Source organism: Equus asinus, chromosome 19 (genome assembly GCF_041296235.1).
Source record: "Equus asinus isolate D_3611 breed Donkey chromosome 19, EquAss-T2T_v2, whole genome shotgun sequence".
Taxonomy (NCBI): Eukaryota; Metazoa; Chordata; class Mammalia; order Perissodactyla; family Equidae; genus Equus; species Equus asinus.
Window position 1 is genome coordinate 2,629,724 of NC_091808.1, and position 13,934 is coordinate 2,643,657.

Below are 13,934 nucleotides of genomic sequence, written 5' to 3' on the forward strand. Positions count from 1 at the left end.
ACTCTTCACTAGAGAGTAATTAACCTCAAGACTGTTTACCACCGGGGAACTGCAACATCTCTTCGCTGTCGTAATTTGAAGGATGGGTATACGTTAGATTAAAAATCTTTCCGTGTTTGCTATTACCCTCTCTAAACATGGGCAGGCCCTATACTGAGGATCTCAGATTTGGTATAATTAACTTTGAAGGGCTTGAACCTGTCTGGATGTGTAATTTCTCCCCAGAACATTTGGGAGCTATTATGTAGCCCATGATATCATTAACGTAATTATCGTCAGCATTTCACAGTGCAGTTTCTCCTTCCAGCCGAAGTTGCATACATAATCGTTTCCCTCCCCTATTGGCCGGTCACGTCGCTTTACTCCGTTCCTCAAAAACCGCCGTGGCTTATTTCCTGAGAGCAGAGCTCGCTCTCCTCAGCGCAGGGCTCAAGGCCCTGGGGGCCTCACTGGTCCCTACACTCCAGCCACACAAACAGAATCAAGGCCCGAAGGTACCGCCCGGGATCCCACTTCCGTGACATGCCTGTGCCTTTCCTTGGCCTAGAACGCCTTCCCTTCCGTTCTCCAGCTAATGTTGCACCTGACCGCAGAGTTCAAATGCCCCCTCCTGCAGAAAGTCCTCCCGGATTCCCACACTGTGGTTCACACAAGAAACAAGGGACAGAACAGGCCTGCTCTGACCCCGTATAACCTGGAGGTTCCCAGGGGAGCATCAGCGTGATGGAAGCGGCAGGTCCGAGAAGAGCTCAGTTAAAGTTCAAGGTGGGAGTTCTGTAGAGTCTTCTTGTCCGTCTCCACGAAAGGAAGGGCTCTGCTGGCTCAGAAGGGCTGCACCCAGCTCCTGGTCCCTCTGGCTCAGTGTTGGTTCTCAGACACTGCTCCCTGGCACCCTCACAGCAGATTGCGTTCCTGAAATATGCTCCACGCTTAACGTCACGCCAGAAATCAGTTAGATGAATGTTTGTCGAGACTGGCTTACAGGGGCCGACCCAGTGGCGCAGCATTTAAGTTCACATATCCTGCTTTGGCAGCTTGGGGTTCGCTGGTTCAGATCCCAGGTGTGGACCTACACACTGCTTATCTAAGCCATGCTGTGGTAGGCGTCCCACATATAAAGTAGAGGAAGATGGGCACGGATGTTAGCTCAGGGCCAGTCTTCCTCAGCAAAAAGAGGAGGATTGGCAGCAGATGTTAGCTCAGGGCTAATCTTCCTAAAAAAAAAAAAAAAAAAAGACTGGCGCACAAAGATAAAGCCCAGTGTCTATTAGCCAGGGCTGTGCAGGGAACAAGCTTACACGTAGCAGTTTTCATGGATGGAAAATAAAAATAGTTTGATTATCAGCATTTTGGAGAATTTTATGATGAGCATGTAGTCCTGTTCCAGTTCACAGTTTTAGGGTCTCCTCACTAGCAAAAATTAATGCCACTTTTAATTACTGTTGAGGGTCTCTGGGAGTGTGGGGTTAAGAGTGTTTATAAGTCAAAAGAGGAGAACATGAGAGGAGGGGGCCGTGTGGATGGAGCATTCTCCAGCCCAGAGTGAAATCCGGGTTAGTGGACCCTGCTGGATGCTGCCAAGATGCCCTGTATCATATTTTCTGGTTTGGGGTACCCACCCCTGGGCTCTTGTGCTCTTTGCTTCCAGTGAATTTTGCACCCGTGAACTTCTCTGGAAGCTGCCCTTGGACTCTGGGAGGTCAGCCAATGACTGCCCAGAGTTCAGTTAGAGAGCCAGGCCCTGCCAAGGATGCTCGGGGCCAGTCACACTCCAGAGCCCCCGCAGGATCGGGCACCTGAATGCCCCCTGCTCGGCTCCCTCCTCTGCCCTGCGCCCCTCAACATTACTGGTTTCTCTAGAGCACTTTCTTTATAAACCCTGTGCCCACATGCATCTCAGGTATGCTTCTACAGAACACAGCCGGGGGCTCCTGAACGGGTGGTGAGAGGGCTGACAATGGCCTGCAAGGACGGTTCCAAAGCTCTGCACAAAGCCCAGAGCTAAGGGGCAGCAGGGGAGGTTCGCTTCTCGTAGAGGGGTGCCCGCGCATCTGCCCATGCCAGACCGTCAACTGCCGTGAACGGCTCTGAGCCCATTTGCAATCTGCAGTGGGAGCTCAAACTGGGAACGCCAGCTCTGTCACCGGTCCCCAGCCTGGTGCTGAGTCTGCCGTTCAGACCTCCCTGACTTGCTCTGCCCTGGACTTCATCACTGATGTCACTAGCCTCATCCTCTTCATCTGTGTCTTTATTTTCCTAACCCACAGGGTTGCTAGGAGGGTACAAGACCACAACGAAAGAAAAAAAACAGACCTTATGCATAAGGCATTTAAATGTGACAAATTACGGTATTTCAGGTGACCACACTGAGGAGAATGTTTCATAATATGAGTCAAGGAGTATAATTAGGTCTGTAATTGGTGGGGAGAAAGAAAGCGTGTTTTCTCCAGAGCATCCTCAGGGCTGAAGTCACTCTCGTTCCATCTGGGTAGGGTGTCGGAAGTGCTGCTCAGGAGCCATAGCAGCAGGGAGGTTGAGAGCGGGCGACACCCTCGGGGCCTGGGCTCCGTGTGCATCGGCACCACAGACGAGCTGGAATAACGCTGATGAAGCTGGGTCCCTTGTCCTGCAGGTACGGAAGCCAAGGCCCACAGTGCAGTGGTTAACATGGGAGCTAGACCCTGGGATTCCTTCTCCTTCCATGTGCTGGGTGCTGTTTGCACTTGTGCCAGGTGGAGAGTCTTTCTTATGGGGGTCTGGGGGTGGGTGGGGACTAGATAGGGAGCCATTGGTCTAATAAATGATGGAGGATCCCCCTCCGTACTGATGAGGATGGTGGGGCAAGAGCACCACCGTCCCCATCCCTCGTGCCCACATGCTGCGTGTTCCAACAGGCACAGAGAGGCAGCGTGACCTGCCAAGATTTCCTGCTTCTATTTCAGGTCATTTCGAGTGGCTTGGCCAGCACTCCAGGCAGATAAACAACTCCTCCTTTAACTTTCCCACCCTTGCTCCGCGTGGGGAACGTTTCTGTTTCCTTCGGGTTAAGCACATCCTAGCGACAAGCCTTTTCCCACCAGACACCCAGCAATTTTTTTCCCAAGGCCCGACGCTGCTGAGACACGGGCTCTGAACCATGCCATTTGCAGTCGCTGGTGAGCTGTTCGCTTCTTTGTTTAATGTCCTTAATTTCTGCCTCTACTTCTTTTGTCTTCTCGTTGTACCTTGTAATCATTTTGATTATAGCTCTTGCACCAACTTTCATATAAGCTTGTCTCTAACATTTACAGGCAATTCGGTCACTTCCATTGCTCAAAAAATGTAATTGCCTCATCTGGCTGCCAGTGGCTCCTCCAGCTAGTTTTCTGGGCATTTAATTTCCAGGAAGGAGGGCGTGGGACCCCCTGGGAACCAAGAGAGGACAGAGCTGTATTCTTCTGTCAGCCCACGGTCCTCACCCATTTGGACTTCCCGGCACCAGTTGCAAAGAAGGAGGGGGTCCATCTGGGCCAGAGAGAGTCGTGAAACAAGACCCAGGAGGATAAGTGTTCTTGAGCTTGGTCCCCCTTGACCCTGGTCGTGGCCACCCACCTCTCTGCCTCCCCTCAGAGCACCCAAGTTACCCTGAGGAGTCTCTGGGCCTCGTTTTAACATCTAAAAATGGTAGTTCTCAGAGCCTTACCCTCCCCCTACAGAGGCGGTAAGACGGAAGAAAGAAAACAAGAAGTAGACCATTCTACAAACTCTGAACGGGTCATTACCATTTTTCTAGATAATGTTCTGAGCACTTAATTCCGATAACTCTTTCAACAGCCCCACAAAGTGAGCAGCATTTCTGTGCCCATTGTAGAGATGGGAAAATACAGGCTTAGAGAATGTAACTTGAGCAAGGTGGCCCTGCCAGGAAGAGGCGAGGCTGCACATGCCTCTGGGTCCAGAGCTGGAGCAGCTATTTACAGAACCCCCCTCGTTCCTCATGATTGAGACTGACTACACAAAACCGTATAACCTCAACGGGACCAGAGGTGCTGCTCTAAAAGCCCAGGGGCAGCACATCTCCTACCATCTTTACAGTTCCTGATAAGGCATCGTTTTATTTATCTGTTGCTGCATAACAAGTTACCGCAAATTCAGCAGCTTGAAATATTACATTTATCACCTCGCAGTTTCTGTGGACCAGACATCGCAGCTTAGTTTTTGATCTCGCAAGCCTGCATCAAGGTGTGGGCCAGGGCTGCAGTCTCACCTGAGGCTCGACTGGGGAAGGGTCTGTTTCCCTGAAGACTGAACAGGCACGGATGCCAGAAGGCAGGGATGATGGGAGCCCACAGAGACTCTGTTAGCCACAAGCATCTTCTCGACAGGAGCAGTGCAGCCATGGGGTCTGCGGGACGTGCTGCGGGATCTCAGAGGTCAGAGATGCTACCTCTACCTGGGCTCCGGGAGGTCTCCTGGGAGGAGGACTTCTGTTCTGGGGCTCAGAAAGGGCATAGAGAGTTTCAGACCGAGACCAGGCTCTGAGAACAACAGAGCACAGGACAAGGGGGGATGCTGGGAAATGGCAGCTGGTCCAGAGGGACCTCAGGGAGGGGATCAGGAAGGGGGTGACTAGACAAAGACGAGACTTTAGGTGGCAGGGGGATGATGGACGGGGCCTGTACGGCATGCCCCGTGGGACCTTTACTCTGATGTAGTGAATTCTGATTGGGACCCAATATTGTTGGGGCCGTGGATTACTGGTCTACTGCTGCCTAACAAATTTCCCCAAAACCCAGCAGTTTGGAACAGTGAATATTTATTATCTCACATAGTTTTTGAGGGCCAGGAATCTGGGACCAGCTAAGCTGGGTGGCTCTGACTCAGGTACTCTCATGAGGTGTCAATCAAGCTGGCGGCTGGGGCTGGAGTGTCCTCTGAAGGCTCGGCTGGATCTGAAGGTCCTACTTCTGAGCTCACGCACACGGTTGTGGGCAAGAGGCCTCCGTGCCTGGTCCTGTGGGCCTCTTGTCAGCAGCCGGCCTCCCCCAGAGCAAGGGATCCAAGAAGGTGAGAGAGAGTGGCTAAGATGGAAGCCACTACATCCTTGACAATCCAGTCTCAGAAGTGACATCCCTTCACTCTCGGTGTGTGACTCTGGTACAGTGTGGGAGGGGACTGCACAGGGCTGGGGGTTACGGGGGGTCCCACTGGAGGCTGACAGCCACAGGCTACCTCCTGCTGAATCTGAAAAGGGCAGGCAGCTCAGAATTCAAAGTATAGCTAAAAATACTAACATGTGTCCCTCACATCCCTTCACACGTGGCATGAGTGTGGTTCTCGCTGCCTCACTCATCCTTCCAGCAGTCTGAGAGGTGGGCATTGTCATCACATCCTTTAGACAGGCCCAGGGTGGTCCAGCGACTCTCCTATTGGGGCAGCCCCAACCCTGCATTGTTCTGGATTCTCCACGGTAGCAGTGGGATCCTTGGAGATCCACACTCACCCCACTGGTGGGCAGGCTGTAAACCAGAAAGATGGGTGAGGACCCCTCGCACACACTAGGGCTCAGGCCTGGGTGGGAAGCTGAGCCAGGTGGGGCCTGAGTGGTGACCACACTCTGGACCTGTCAATGCCCCTGGCTCTGCATGTGGGCTACTATCTCGGGCTGGGCGTGGGAGCTTCTGTGCCTGAGAAAGAGAAGCCAACTAGCGCTCCCCACACCAGAGCGAAAGGAGGAGGTGTGTCTGGCCTGGTGAGATTCCCAAAGAGCATCATCTCCCATCCCAGACCCCAGGTGCTAGTGGTTTCAGAGGCTGATCCACCAGAGGAAGGTTCCAGGGTGTAAGGAGAAAGGGGCTGCTGCCAGTGTGCCTAGAACTGGAGCCACGCGTGTCAGTGGCCAGGGATCTCCGCATCAGGCTGCCCATCCCTCTAACTGCACAGATAAAGAGACCGTAGTCCAGAGAGGTGAAGGCACATGCCCAGAGCCACACGAATGGTGAGGGCAGATCTTCACCAAGACAAGACAACGGCTGTGGGGGTCATGGTCTGATGGGTGCCAGGCACCTGTGCTCGCCTCGCACATGCCGTCCTCGTTCATCCTGTCAGCCTCAGAGATGAGCACTCACGTCTCCTGCATCCAGGGATGCTGAGCCTCAGTCTCAGGGGTGAGCAGATTCCCCGAGAGCCTGTGAAGGCCATCACCCTGCGGGAGGGTGTCCCAGAGCCCCACTCCGTCTGCAGTTCTCTGAGCAGAGACATCGACAATCTGCCAAGTGACAGGTCCATGTCCTCGGATGCTCCTTCTGTGAGCTCTATTTTCCCTTATTTCTTTAGTAAAGGGCATTCTGAAAAATTCCAACCTCTTTCCACTGAACTAACAGGAAAGGGAGGCCCTGGGAGAGAAAGTTAGGGGACCAGGGGTGTCCCCACCCATCCTGCCCACAGACCCTCACCCAGGCCTCGGGGCACAGAGGGGTGACGGGGCTGTGGGGAAGTGGCACCCCTCAGCCAAGGCTGGGAAGGTCCTTACAGTGTCTGCCCACTGGGCCCAAAAGGAAGGGGAGCAGAGGCTCCCGAGTCCGTGGAGGAGAAGGGAGGACCAGGTGCCAGGGGCCCAGGGGTCTTTGAGACAGCAGTGGGCACCCCAGGCTGCACAGAGGACCATCCACGAAGGGGCGTGAAGGAAATACCACAGCTTCCTTTTGGTGTATCTCATTCCTTACATTCTTTCCCTGTGTGGGGACCTGGATTTGGCTACCCCAAGATGTGTCTCTTTGGCATGAGGATTATTTGAGGCTGATTGCTTTTGATAAATTGGGACAGGGAAGGAGTCTCTGAGGGGTGGAACTTGCTTGCCCTTTGTTAGGAGACATTTACATTGTAAAGGAACTCTCCATCTGTAAAGCTATCTCCCTCTCTGTACCAGGAAGAAGAAAGGGGATGATCTTGTCTCTAGAAACTCTTAATCAATGGGGAGGCAAGGACTTAAATCTGCATTTTATTGTGCTTGTCTGTCAACCTCCTGTAACTGACTTCCCTCCCCCTCCCAACACTGGCATTTCTTTAAGGATTAAGCATCTTTCCTTAGGCTAGGAACCAATTGCTGTGCTCACCTGTGACCACCCAGCTCGAGACAATAGACTTGCCTCCTGCTACGCCCTCTGAGATAGCAGACCCACTACCTGCTGTGTCCATCAAGCGCTATACCACAGGGCAATCTTGTGACTATTGTGGGAGGGACATTTCAATCACATGTGAACACCCTGTTTGGGGGTATATCACCACTCTGTGCACCCCACTTCTTTGGTGCCCTTTCTTCCTTCGGGAAGAAAGGCCCCAGGCCATGGTCCTCATAGAGCTTTGTTTAATTTTCTCTTGCTATTCTGTCTCGTGAATTTAATTCGTTCTCCGGCCAGGCGAACCCACATTCGGTAGAGGAAATGTCCTCCTCCCTACACCTGTATGTTCTATGAATCACACCACACGTTAGACACGTGTACTGCCGTACAATGCATCCCTTAAAAACACAATGGGGCTTTTCCAAAATTATTTTTTTATAGGAATGCAAAGTTTGGAGACCCTTGTAAGACCAACCCTGAGCCAGAAATAGGCTTTCATGATCTCCCTTTTAAAGGGGCTCTGAAACATAGGAAAAAGAAAAGAGAATAAATTAGGAAGTGGCAGTGGCAGGGCGTTTGGACCCTGGCTGTGGGCAGGCGCCGTGCTGGGTGAGCCCCACCTACGTGCTTGGTGAGAAAGTAGGGACTCTCGTTGCCTCCACTTCTCCAACAGGAAAACTGAAGCTTAGACTCACTCTCTCAAGAGACCACGGGCCGGTTCCACGCTTCTGGGCCAACAGGGCAGCAGGGCGCTCTGTGTACGCAGCCCGAGGAGTCACGAGGGAAGATGCTGGAAGGGAGGCTGCCACCTGTGTGCCCCCAAGACCACTGCCTGGAAGCCCCACCTCTCAGCTCCTCCAGGAAGTGCAGGGGGGGTTCCCCCCGGGTGCTGGTTCCCAACGGACTCCCCATTTCTCCTTCAAAATGCTCCCCGGGGCCCCAGCTCTGAGTCCACACCTCTCCCTCGTACTCTGAACACCAGACTGGGAGGCGGGAAACTGGAGTGGTGTTATTATAGGGATGGCCACTGGGGCTTATGTTTTAATAAAACAAATTATTCATAAACCTGGTACTTTAGATATTCGTGGCAATAAATTATCTACAGAACCTGCCTCAATGTTGGTTTTGACCCACAGGTGTCCTGACTCTGTGTCTATCCCATCTTGGCAGTCGGGTCCCAGGAAGCGATGACCTGCTGGAAGGTGGGATGTGACACGCACTGAAGACGTGAGCGTTGAGCTGAGAACCTCCCCGTGCAGCCCCGCAGCAGGACCACGTGCCACCAAAGTCGCCACTCAGGTGGGGTGGTAAATCATCGAAACTTTAATGAAGAACCTTCTGAGGTGAAGGGTTCTTCTCCAGGGGTCATGCAAAGAACACCGAGAGGAAACAGCATGGAGAAATAAGGAGAAATGAGGACTGGATCCCCTGCTGTGTCAAGAGCATCTTTTGCAACTTGATATATGCTAAACTTTGCAGTATGGATCATTGTTGAGTTAATGGGAGAATTACAATTCTCTAACTCTCCATAACAGGTCTCATTAAATCTCAGCAGCATTTGGTTCTTAGGAGCTCAGCATTACAAATCTAATTAAGACTCCATAAAATAAAATAATTCAAGTCTGCATTCAACCATTCCATTATCTTACACGCTATATGATTGCTGCTTTATTAAACAACAACAAAGAAAAACAAGCTCCAAACGGATCTGTCCGTTTGTTTGGGAGTTGGCAAAACAATATGAAACTCAATCACTCACAACAATGGGTTCCATCTTCCGAGGATTTTCAGCTGCAGTGTGCGTAATGCTCGACAAACGGATTCTCTGTGGGTTCGTGGAATCTCAGAGACAGAAAAAGCAGAGACAGTCTCTCCAGGGACTGCCCCATGGCTGCGTTCTTCCGGTTTGGGATTCTACAGATCAGAGAGTGGCTGGGTGGGCTGGTGAGTCAGAGCATCTCAGGGCTAAAATGGCTCCATGGGCAGCTGGGGTAGGGAGGCCAGAGCACACCCTGGGAGGATAACCCGAGGGTACTAGAAATGGGATGGCTTACTCAAACGGATCACAAACCCTCGGGAAAGTAAGACCCACCTTAGGTCAAGGCTTCCTTTCCTTCCAGGGGGATGTTGCGATGGCTTCTGTGTTATGTACCGCCCTCCCCAGTTTCCAGGGACACATCTTATTCACCTCTGCATCCCCAGCTCCAGGAACCATTGCTGCCAGTGAATGATACTGTGTCTATAAAACAAAGCATCTGGAACCTAAAATTAACTTTACAAAAGTCTTCAGCATATCAAATTTGCCCACCATGGTTCCCTCCAAACTCCCGGCAGAAACGAGCTCCCGTGCCTTCTGTGCAACTTAACTTGCAACATATGATTGAATGCAAACCTTTCAGAGGTCTTCTTCCTCACAGAGAGTGAGGCTCACCCGGAGCTGGAGCCCAGCAATATCCTACGCCCATCTCTGCTTCTAGCATCTGATGCTTCCTGGTTCCAAGCTATGAATGACCTGCAAAAAGGATTCTGTCCTTGGCGAGATCTACTGATGGACTCCAGCTGTCCGAATGTGGGTGGTTGTTAAATGAGTCCTCTTCATGGAGAAATTCAGTGGATTTTCTTTCCTATAAATATGTACAACCAGTGGGGCTGGCCCGGTGGTGCAGCAGTTAAGTTCTCACGTTCTGTTTCAGTGGCTTGGGGTTTGCCAGTTCGGATCCCAGTTGCAGACCTAGGCACCACTTGGCAAGCCCTGCTGTGGCAGGCGTCCCACATGTAAAGTAGAGGAAAATCAGCACAGATGTTAGCTAAGGGTCAGCAAAAAGAGGAGGATTGGCAGCAGATCTTAGCTCAGGGCTAATCTTCCTCAAAAAAAAAAAAAATTCCTTTCCAAGTTTAACTCAGAGCCAGGAGAAGCATCATAGGTTATGGCGTCTTGGAACCATTTGCCATGAGGACTAAAGCATTTACATCCATCTGCATCCTCCCCCTGCCCCCGACCTTGGGAAGATGGAGGAGCTGTCAATCAGAATGGCTTTTCACAAATGAATTTTACATTCAGTGGGAAGTGGTTTTCTGTTAAAAAGCGGAATGAAGTCCTTAATGGATAAGAAACCATCAACCAGGAGCTGACATGGTAGGCGTTCTAACAGGGACCCGTCAGTATTTCACTGCACCTGCGCCAGGGTGAGCCAGTGCGCACTCCCAGTTCTCATGAAATAAGCTTCACATCCTTTCTACAAGGCGAATCCAGGCTCAGGAGGATCTCAGAAATGTTCCCGCCGTTACTGAGCTCTGTGGCACTTTCCGTCCAGCAAGTGCTAACTGGTTATTCTCACCATCGGATGGTCTGTGGTCCAGCTCTTAGGTTACTCAACGAAACTGCAAGGTAGCCTTTAACTAAACAAGTTTCAAAATATAAAAATAACTGCAGAACAGTTATTTTAAATAGTAACAGGAATGAGAGCTTTGGTGTATTAAACATCGACTAATGCCATTTACCCACCTGAGTCAGCCCATCAGTGTCCTCCTCGGAAAACAGAGGACAAGTCTCTGTTTTGAGGGGTTGCTAAGATTGGTAAAGTGACTGGACTGGTCATGGCTCTTGGTTGCAGCCTACAATGTCCACTTTTGCTGGTTTAAATGAGACTGGGTTAATTAAAAAGATACTTGAGAGTTTAAAGAACCCTTGAGGAAGACATAGGAAAGTCTGAGGGCCACACAGCCAGGAAACTAAAGGCAAAGACAGCTCGTGGGGACAAACAGCCCACCATATGCCCCGCCTCCCACAGGGGCATCTGTGATGCTGGTGACGGGACATGAGAAACTCGACCCAGAAGAAACAGGTGTTTGGACCCACTGTGGCTGCTCATGTCTGCCCTAGAGGTGGCATCTGCTGGATGGACCCAGGTAAACCACAGCATCCTCGATATAAGAGCTTCTGGACCATGTGGTCTCAAACTTTCCAGGTGCGATAGTTCAGCAAAGCAAGCTAGGAGGGGTTTCGAAGGGTGTGGCATGAGGCAACCCGCAGAAGCCACCCGGGTACTTTCCCAAGTTCACCCTGTTAGTGAATGATGCAGAAAGAGAACAAAAAAATACAGACCAGCCTTTGAGTCTCGGCCACCATTTCACATGGCCTCCAGAACTGGGTGAGCTGAGGAAGGAAGCCAGGCAAATGGAGCATTGTGAATGGGGAGCAGGTCCCCCTTGTGGGGTCTTTAAGGAAAATTCCAACACGGCTGCAGAAATTATACTCAGAGAGGCATGTGAAATTGAAGGATGTATCGTACTCACGGGTCCTGGAGGAGGCGGGCATGGCATGCCACGCGGGGGGCCACACAGGAGGAGCAGCCAGCAAGCAGGCTCAGTCAGGCAGGTGGGTCCCCGAGAGAGCAAGGACCTTTATGGGGTTGGGGTGGGGTACACAAGCAGACGTAGGGCATCTCCTTGGTGCGTTTGACCGTCACTAGGTCACAATGAGTGGGGGCAAGCAGGGCAGCTTGTAGGAGGGGCAGCATCACACCCTATGCCCCTGGTCTCCTGGGCGGTGAGCTCACAGCCCGGCTGTGGGGATGTTGAGGCAGCGGGAATATATGAGGTTTTAAAAAATATATGATGCAAAAGGAAAATCTCTTTTTAAAAAAATTTTTAAGTCAAATAAGCGCTATATGAAAATAGTGTAACATCTGCTCAACGGAATAGTCAGAGCTCTACTTCGGTTGCTGCAACTTTTCTCAGCGCAGTTCCCAGAGCCAGCATGGCTGGGACCAGCTTCTTAAGGTCGGAGCATCTTGGATCCACAGGCTCCAGCTTCTTGGTTCTGGGGCTGTCTCTCTTTGGTTTTCTGAGAGCTGCCTCTTTTTTCTGGCCTTTCTGGAACCTCCGAGGTAAACCTCTCTTCTTTCCTCTCCATGTTCAATGCTGGAGGCAGATGACGTCACTCTCTCAGCTGTTTTAAATCAACCTCCCCTCTAGCTGTACCGAGGAGATGAAGCATGATTCAGTGGGGAAAAACCCCCGGGTAAAACGGAGTTATTTTTTAAATGTGCTAAAATGTTCACGAGAGAAAAAGAGTAACGCCCTTTTGAGAAGCCAAGTTGGGGGAAAAAATAGAAGATGCAAAGGTGTGTTAATGGGTACTGACCAGTGTGGTCTATGAAAGAGCGTCCACATGAAGGTGACCATCAGTGGGGACAGAGCGAGATGGCCCTCGGAACCGTCCCCTGGAGCTTGGACGAGACTCGTGCTCTGGGAAAAAGAAACAGGAGTGTTTTTTCCCGATGTCTGTGTTCTGACCTGACTAGAACCAGCACTGCCGAAGGAGCTCGTTTGGGAAGGAGAGCCCCATGCTGCCGAAGTATGACAACCCGCATCCCGCCAGCTCTCGGGCACCATGATGCCATGCTAGAGTCTCCTAATGGAAGATTCCTAATGTTTCAACAGAACATTCTGGGTTAGTAGAAGACAGTTTCCTCACAATATGGGAGGCCAATTCAGAAGTAAAGTGACAGGAACAACTCCGTAATTTTAAGATTCACTTTTCTGCGTACCAAGGGATGTATGTGGGCTTTAGGTATATTACTAGTTAATGTGCAAAATGAAGCTGTGAAGGACAAACATGTACCCATTTTGTGGGTGAGGACATGGACCTGGGTTAACTGGCCAGTGCCCCATGCTGGTATGCGGTAGAGCCAGGATGCAGAGCCACCCTCCCCCCGCAAGGCACGGACAATGAAAGGGAGAAAGACTCAGTTGGCACCATGGGGTCATTTTCTTTAAATCTTGCTTCAAGTTATTTTTTTCTTAATATTAGTAGGGAATAGGTAGAAATCGGACTTTGCATTTTGAATCGTGGTCTTTTCCCTGGCCATCCATGTGTGACAGCTCTTCCCTTGTGATGCTGGGCAGCGAGCCTCATAGTGAGGGTAAACAACTGACACACTCCCACCACTTCTGTCCCCACACAGCCACTCTGTTTCTCACTTTAGTACAGTATTCAATCAATTACTTGAGACTTTCAACCAATGACAACACTTTATCATAAGCAGGCTTTGTGTTAGACGATTTTGCCTGCCTGCAAGCTAATGTAAGTGTTCTGAGCAGGTTTAAGGCGGGCTGGGCTAAGCTCGGATGTTGGAGAGGTTCGGTGTACTAAATGCATTTCCAACTTAAGGATATTTTCAACACTATGATGAGTTTATTGGGATGTAACCCCGTTGTAAGTCAAGGAGGATCTGTATTCAGTGTGATTCTAATTATATGGAGTTTTAGAACATGCAAAACTAAACATGTATCGTTTAGGGGCCACTATTAATAATGTTGTAAAACAAAAAGAGACACAAGGGAAGTTTATATAAAATTCCAGGTCGGGGAGGGGAAGAGCCCTGGACCCACACGCAGGTTCAAGGCACGCACAGTGCTCTGGGACTGAATCTGGGGATGGTGACACAGACGTGCAGTGTGTTAGAATTATTCCTTGTAAGTAGGTGTTCAATATTCTTTTGTATCAATTTAAAATTAAAACCAAGTTTAAAAATATTCCCACAATTACTTACCTGATGACACACTGTGATGAAGAGCGCTAGAGAGAAAAAGAATAGATGTGAGAGAGAACGACAGGGTGCCCTCTTCATGTCAGGGGACAGGGAAGGCCACCGAGGACGTCACTTGGAGACAGAGATCTGAGGGAGAAGAGGAGCCCACCCTGAGAAGGTCAAAAGACGGGGCATCCCAGGTGGAGGGGACAGTGCCTGCAAGGTCCCTGGGGTGAGAGGATCTGAAGGAGGGCCGTGAGAGGGGCACCATGAAGAAATGGCACAGACGAGGCTGGGC

The 13,934-nt window shown here is 50.8% G+C and overlaps 1 long non-coding RNA gene across 1 annotated transcript; it reads left to right on the forward strand.

Moving 5' to 3' along the window:
• Window positions 1-2,460: 2,460 nt before the first annotated feature.
• LOC106832224 (uncharacterized) lies at window positions 2,461-13,633 on the forward strand. Its single transcript, XR_011495473.1, has 3 exons — window positions 2,461-2,632; window positions 2,943-3,155; window positions 8,237-13,633. It is a non-coding gene; the product is annotated as an uncharacterized lncRNA (long non-coding RNA).
• The last annotated feature ends 301 nt before the right edge of the window (window positions 13,634-13,934 follow it).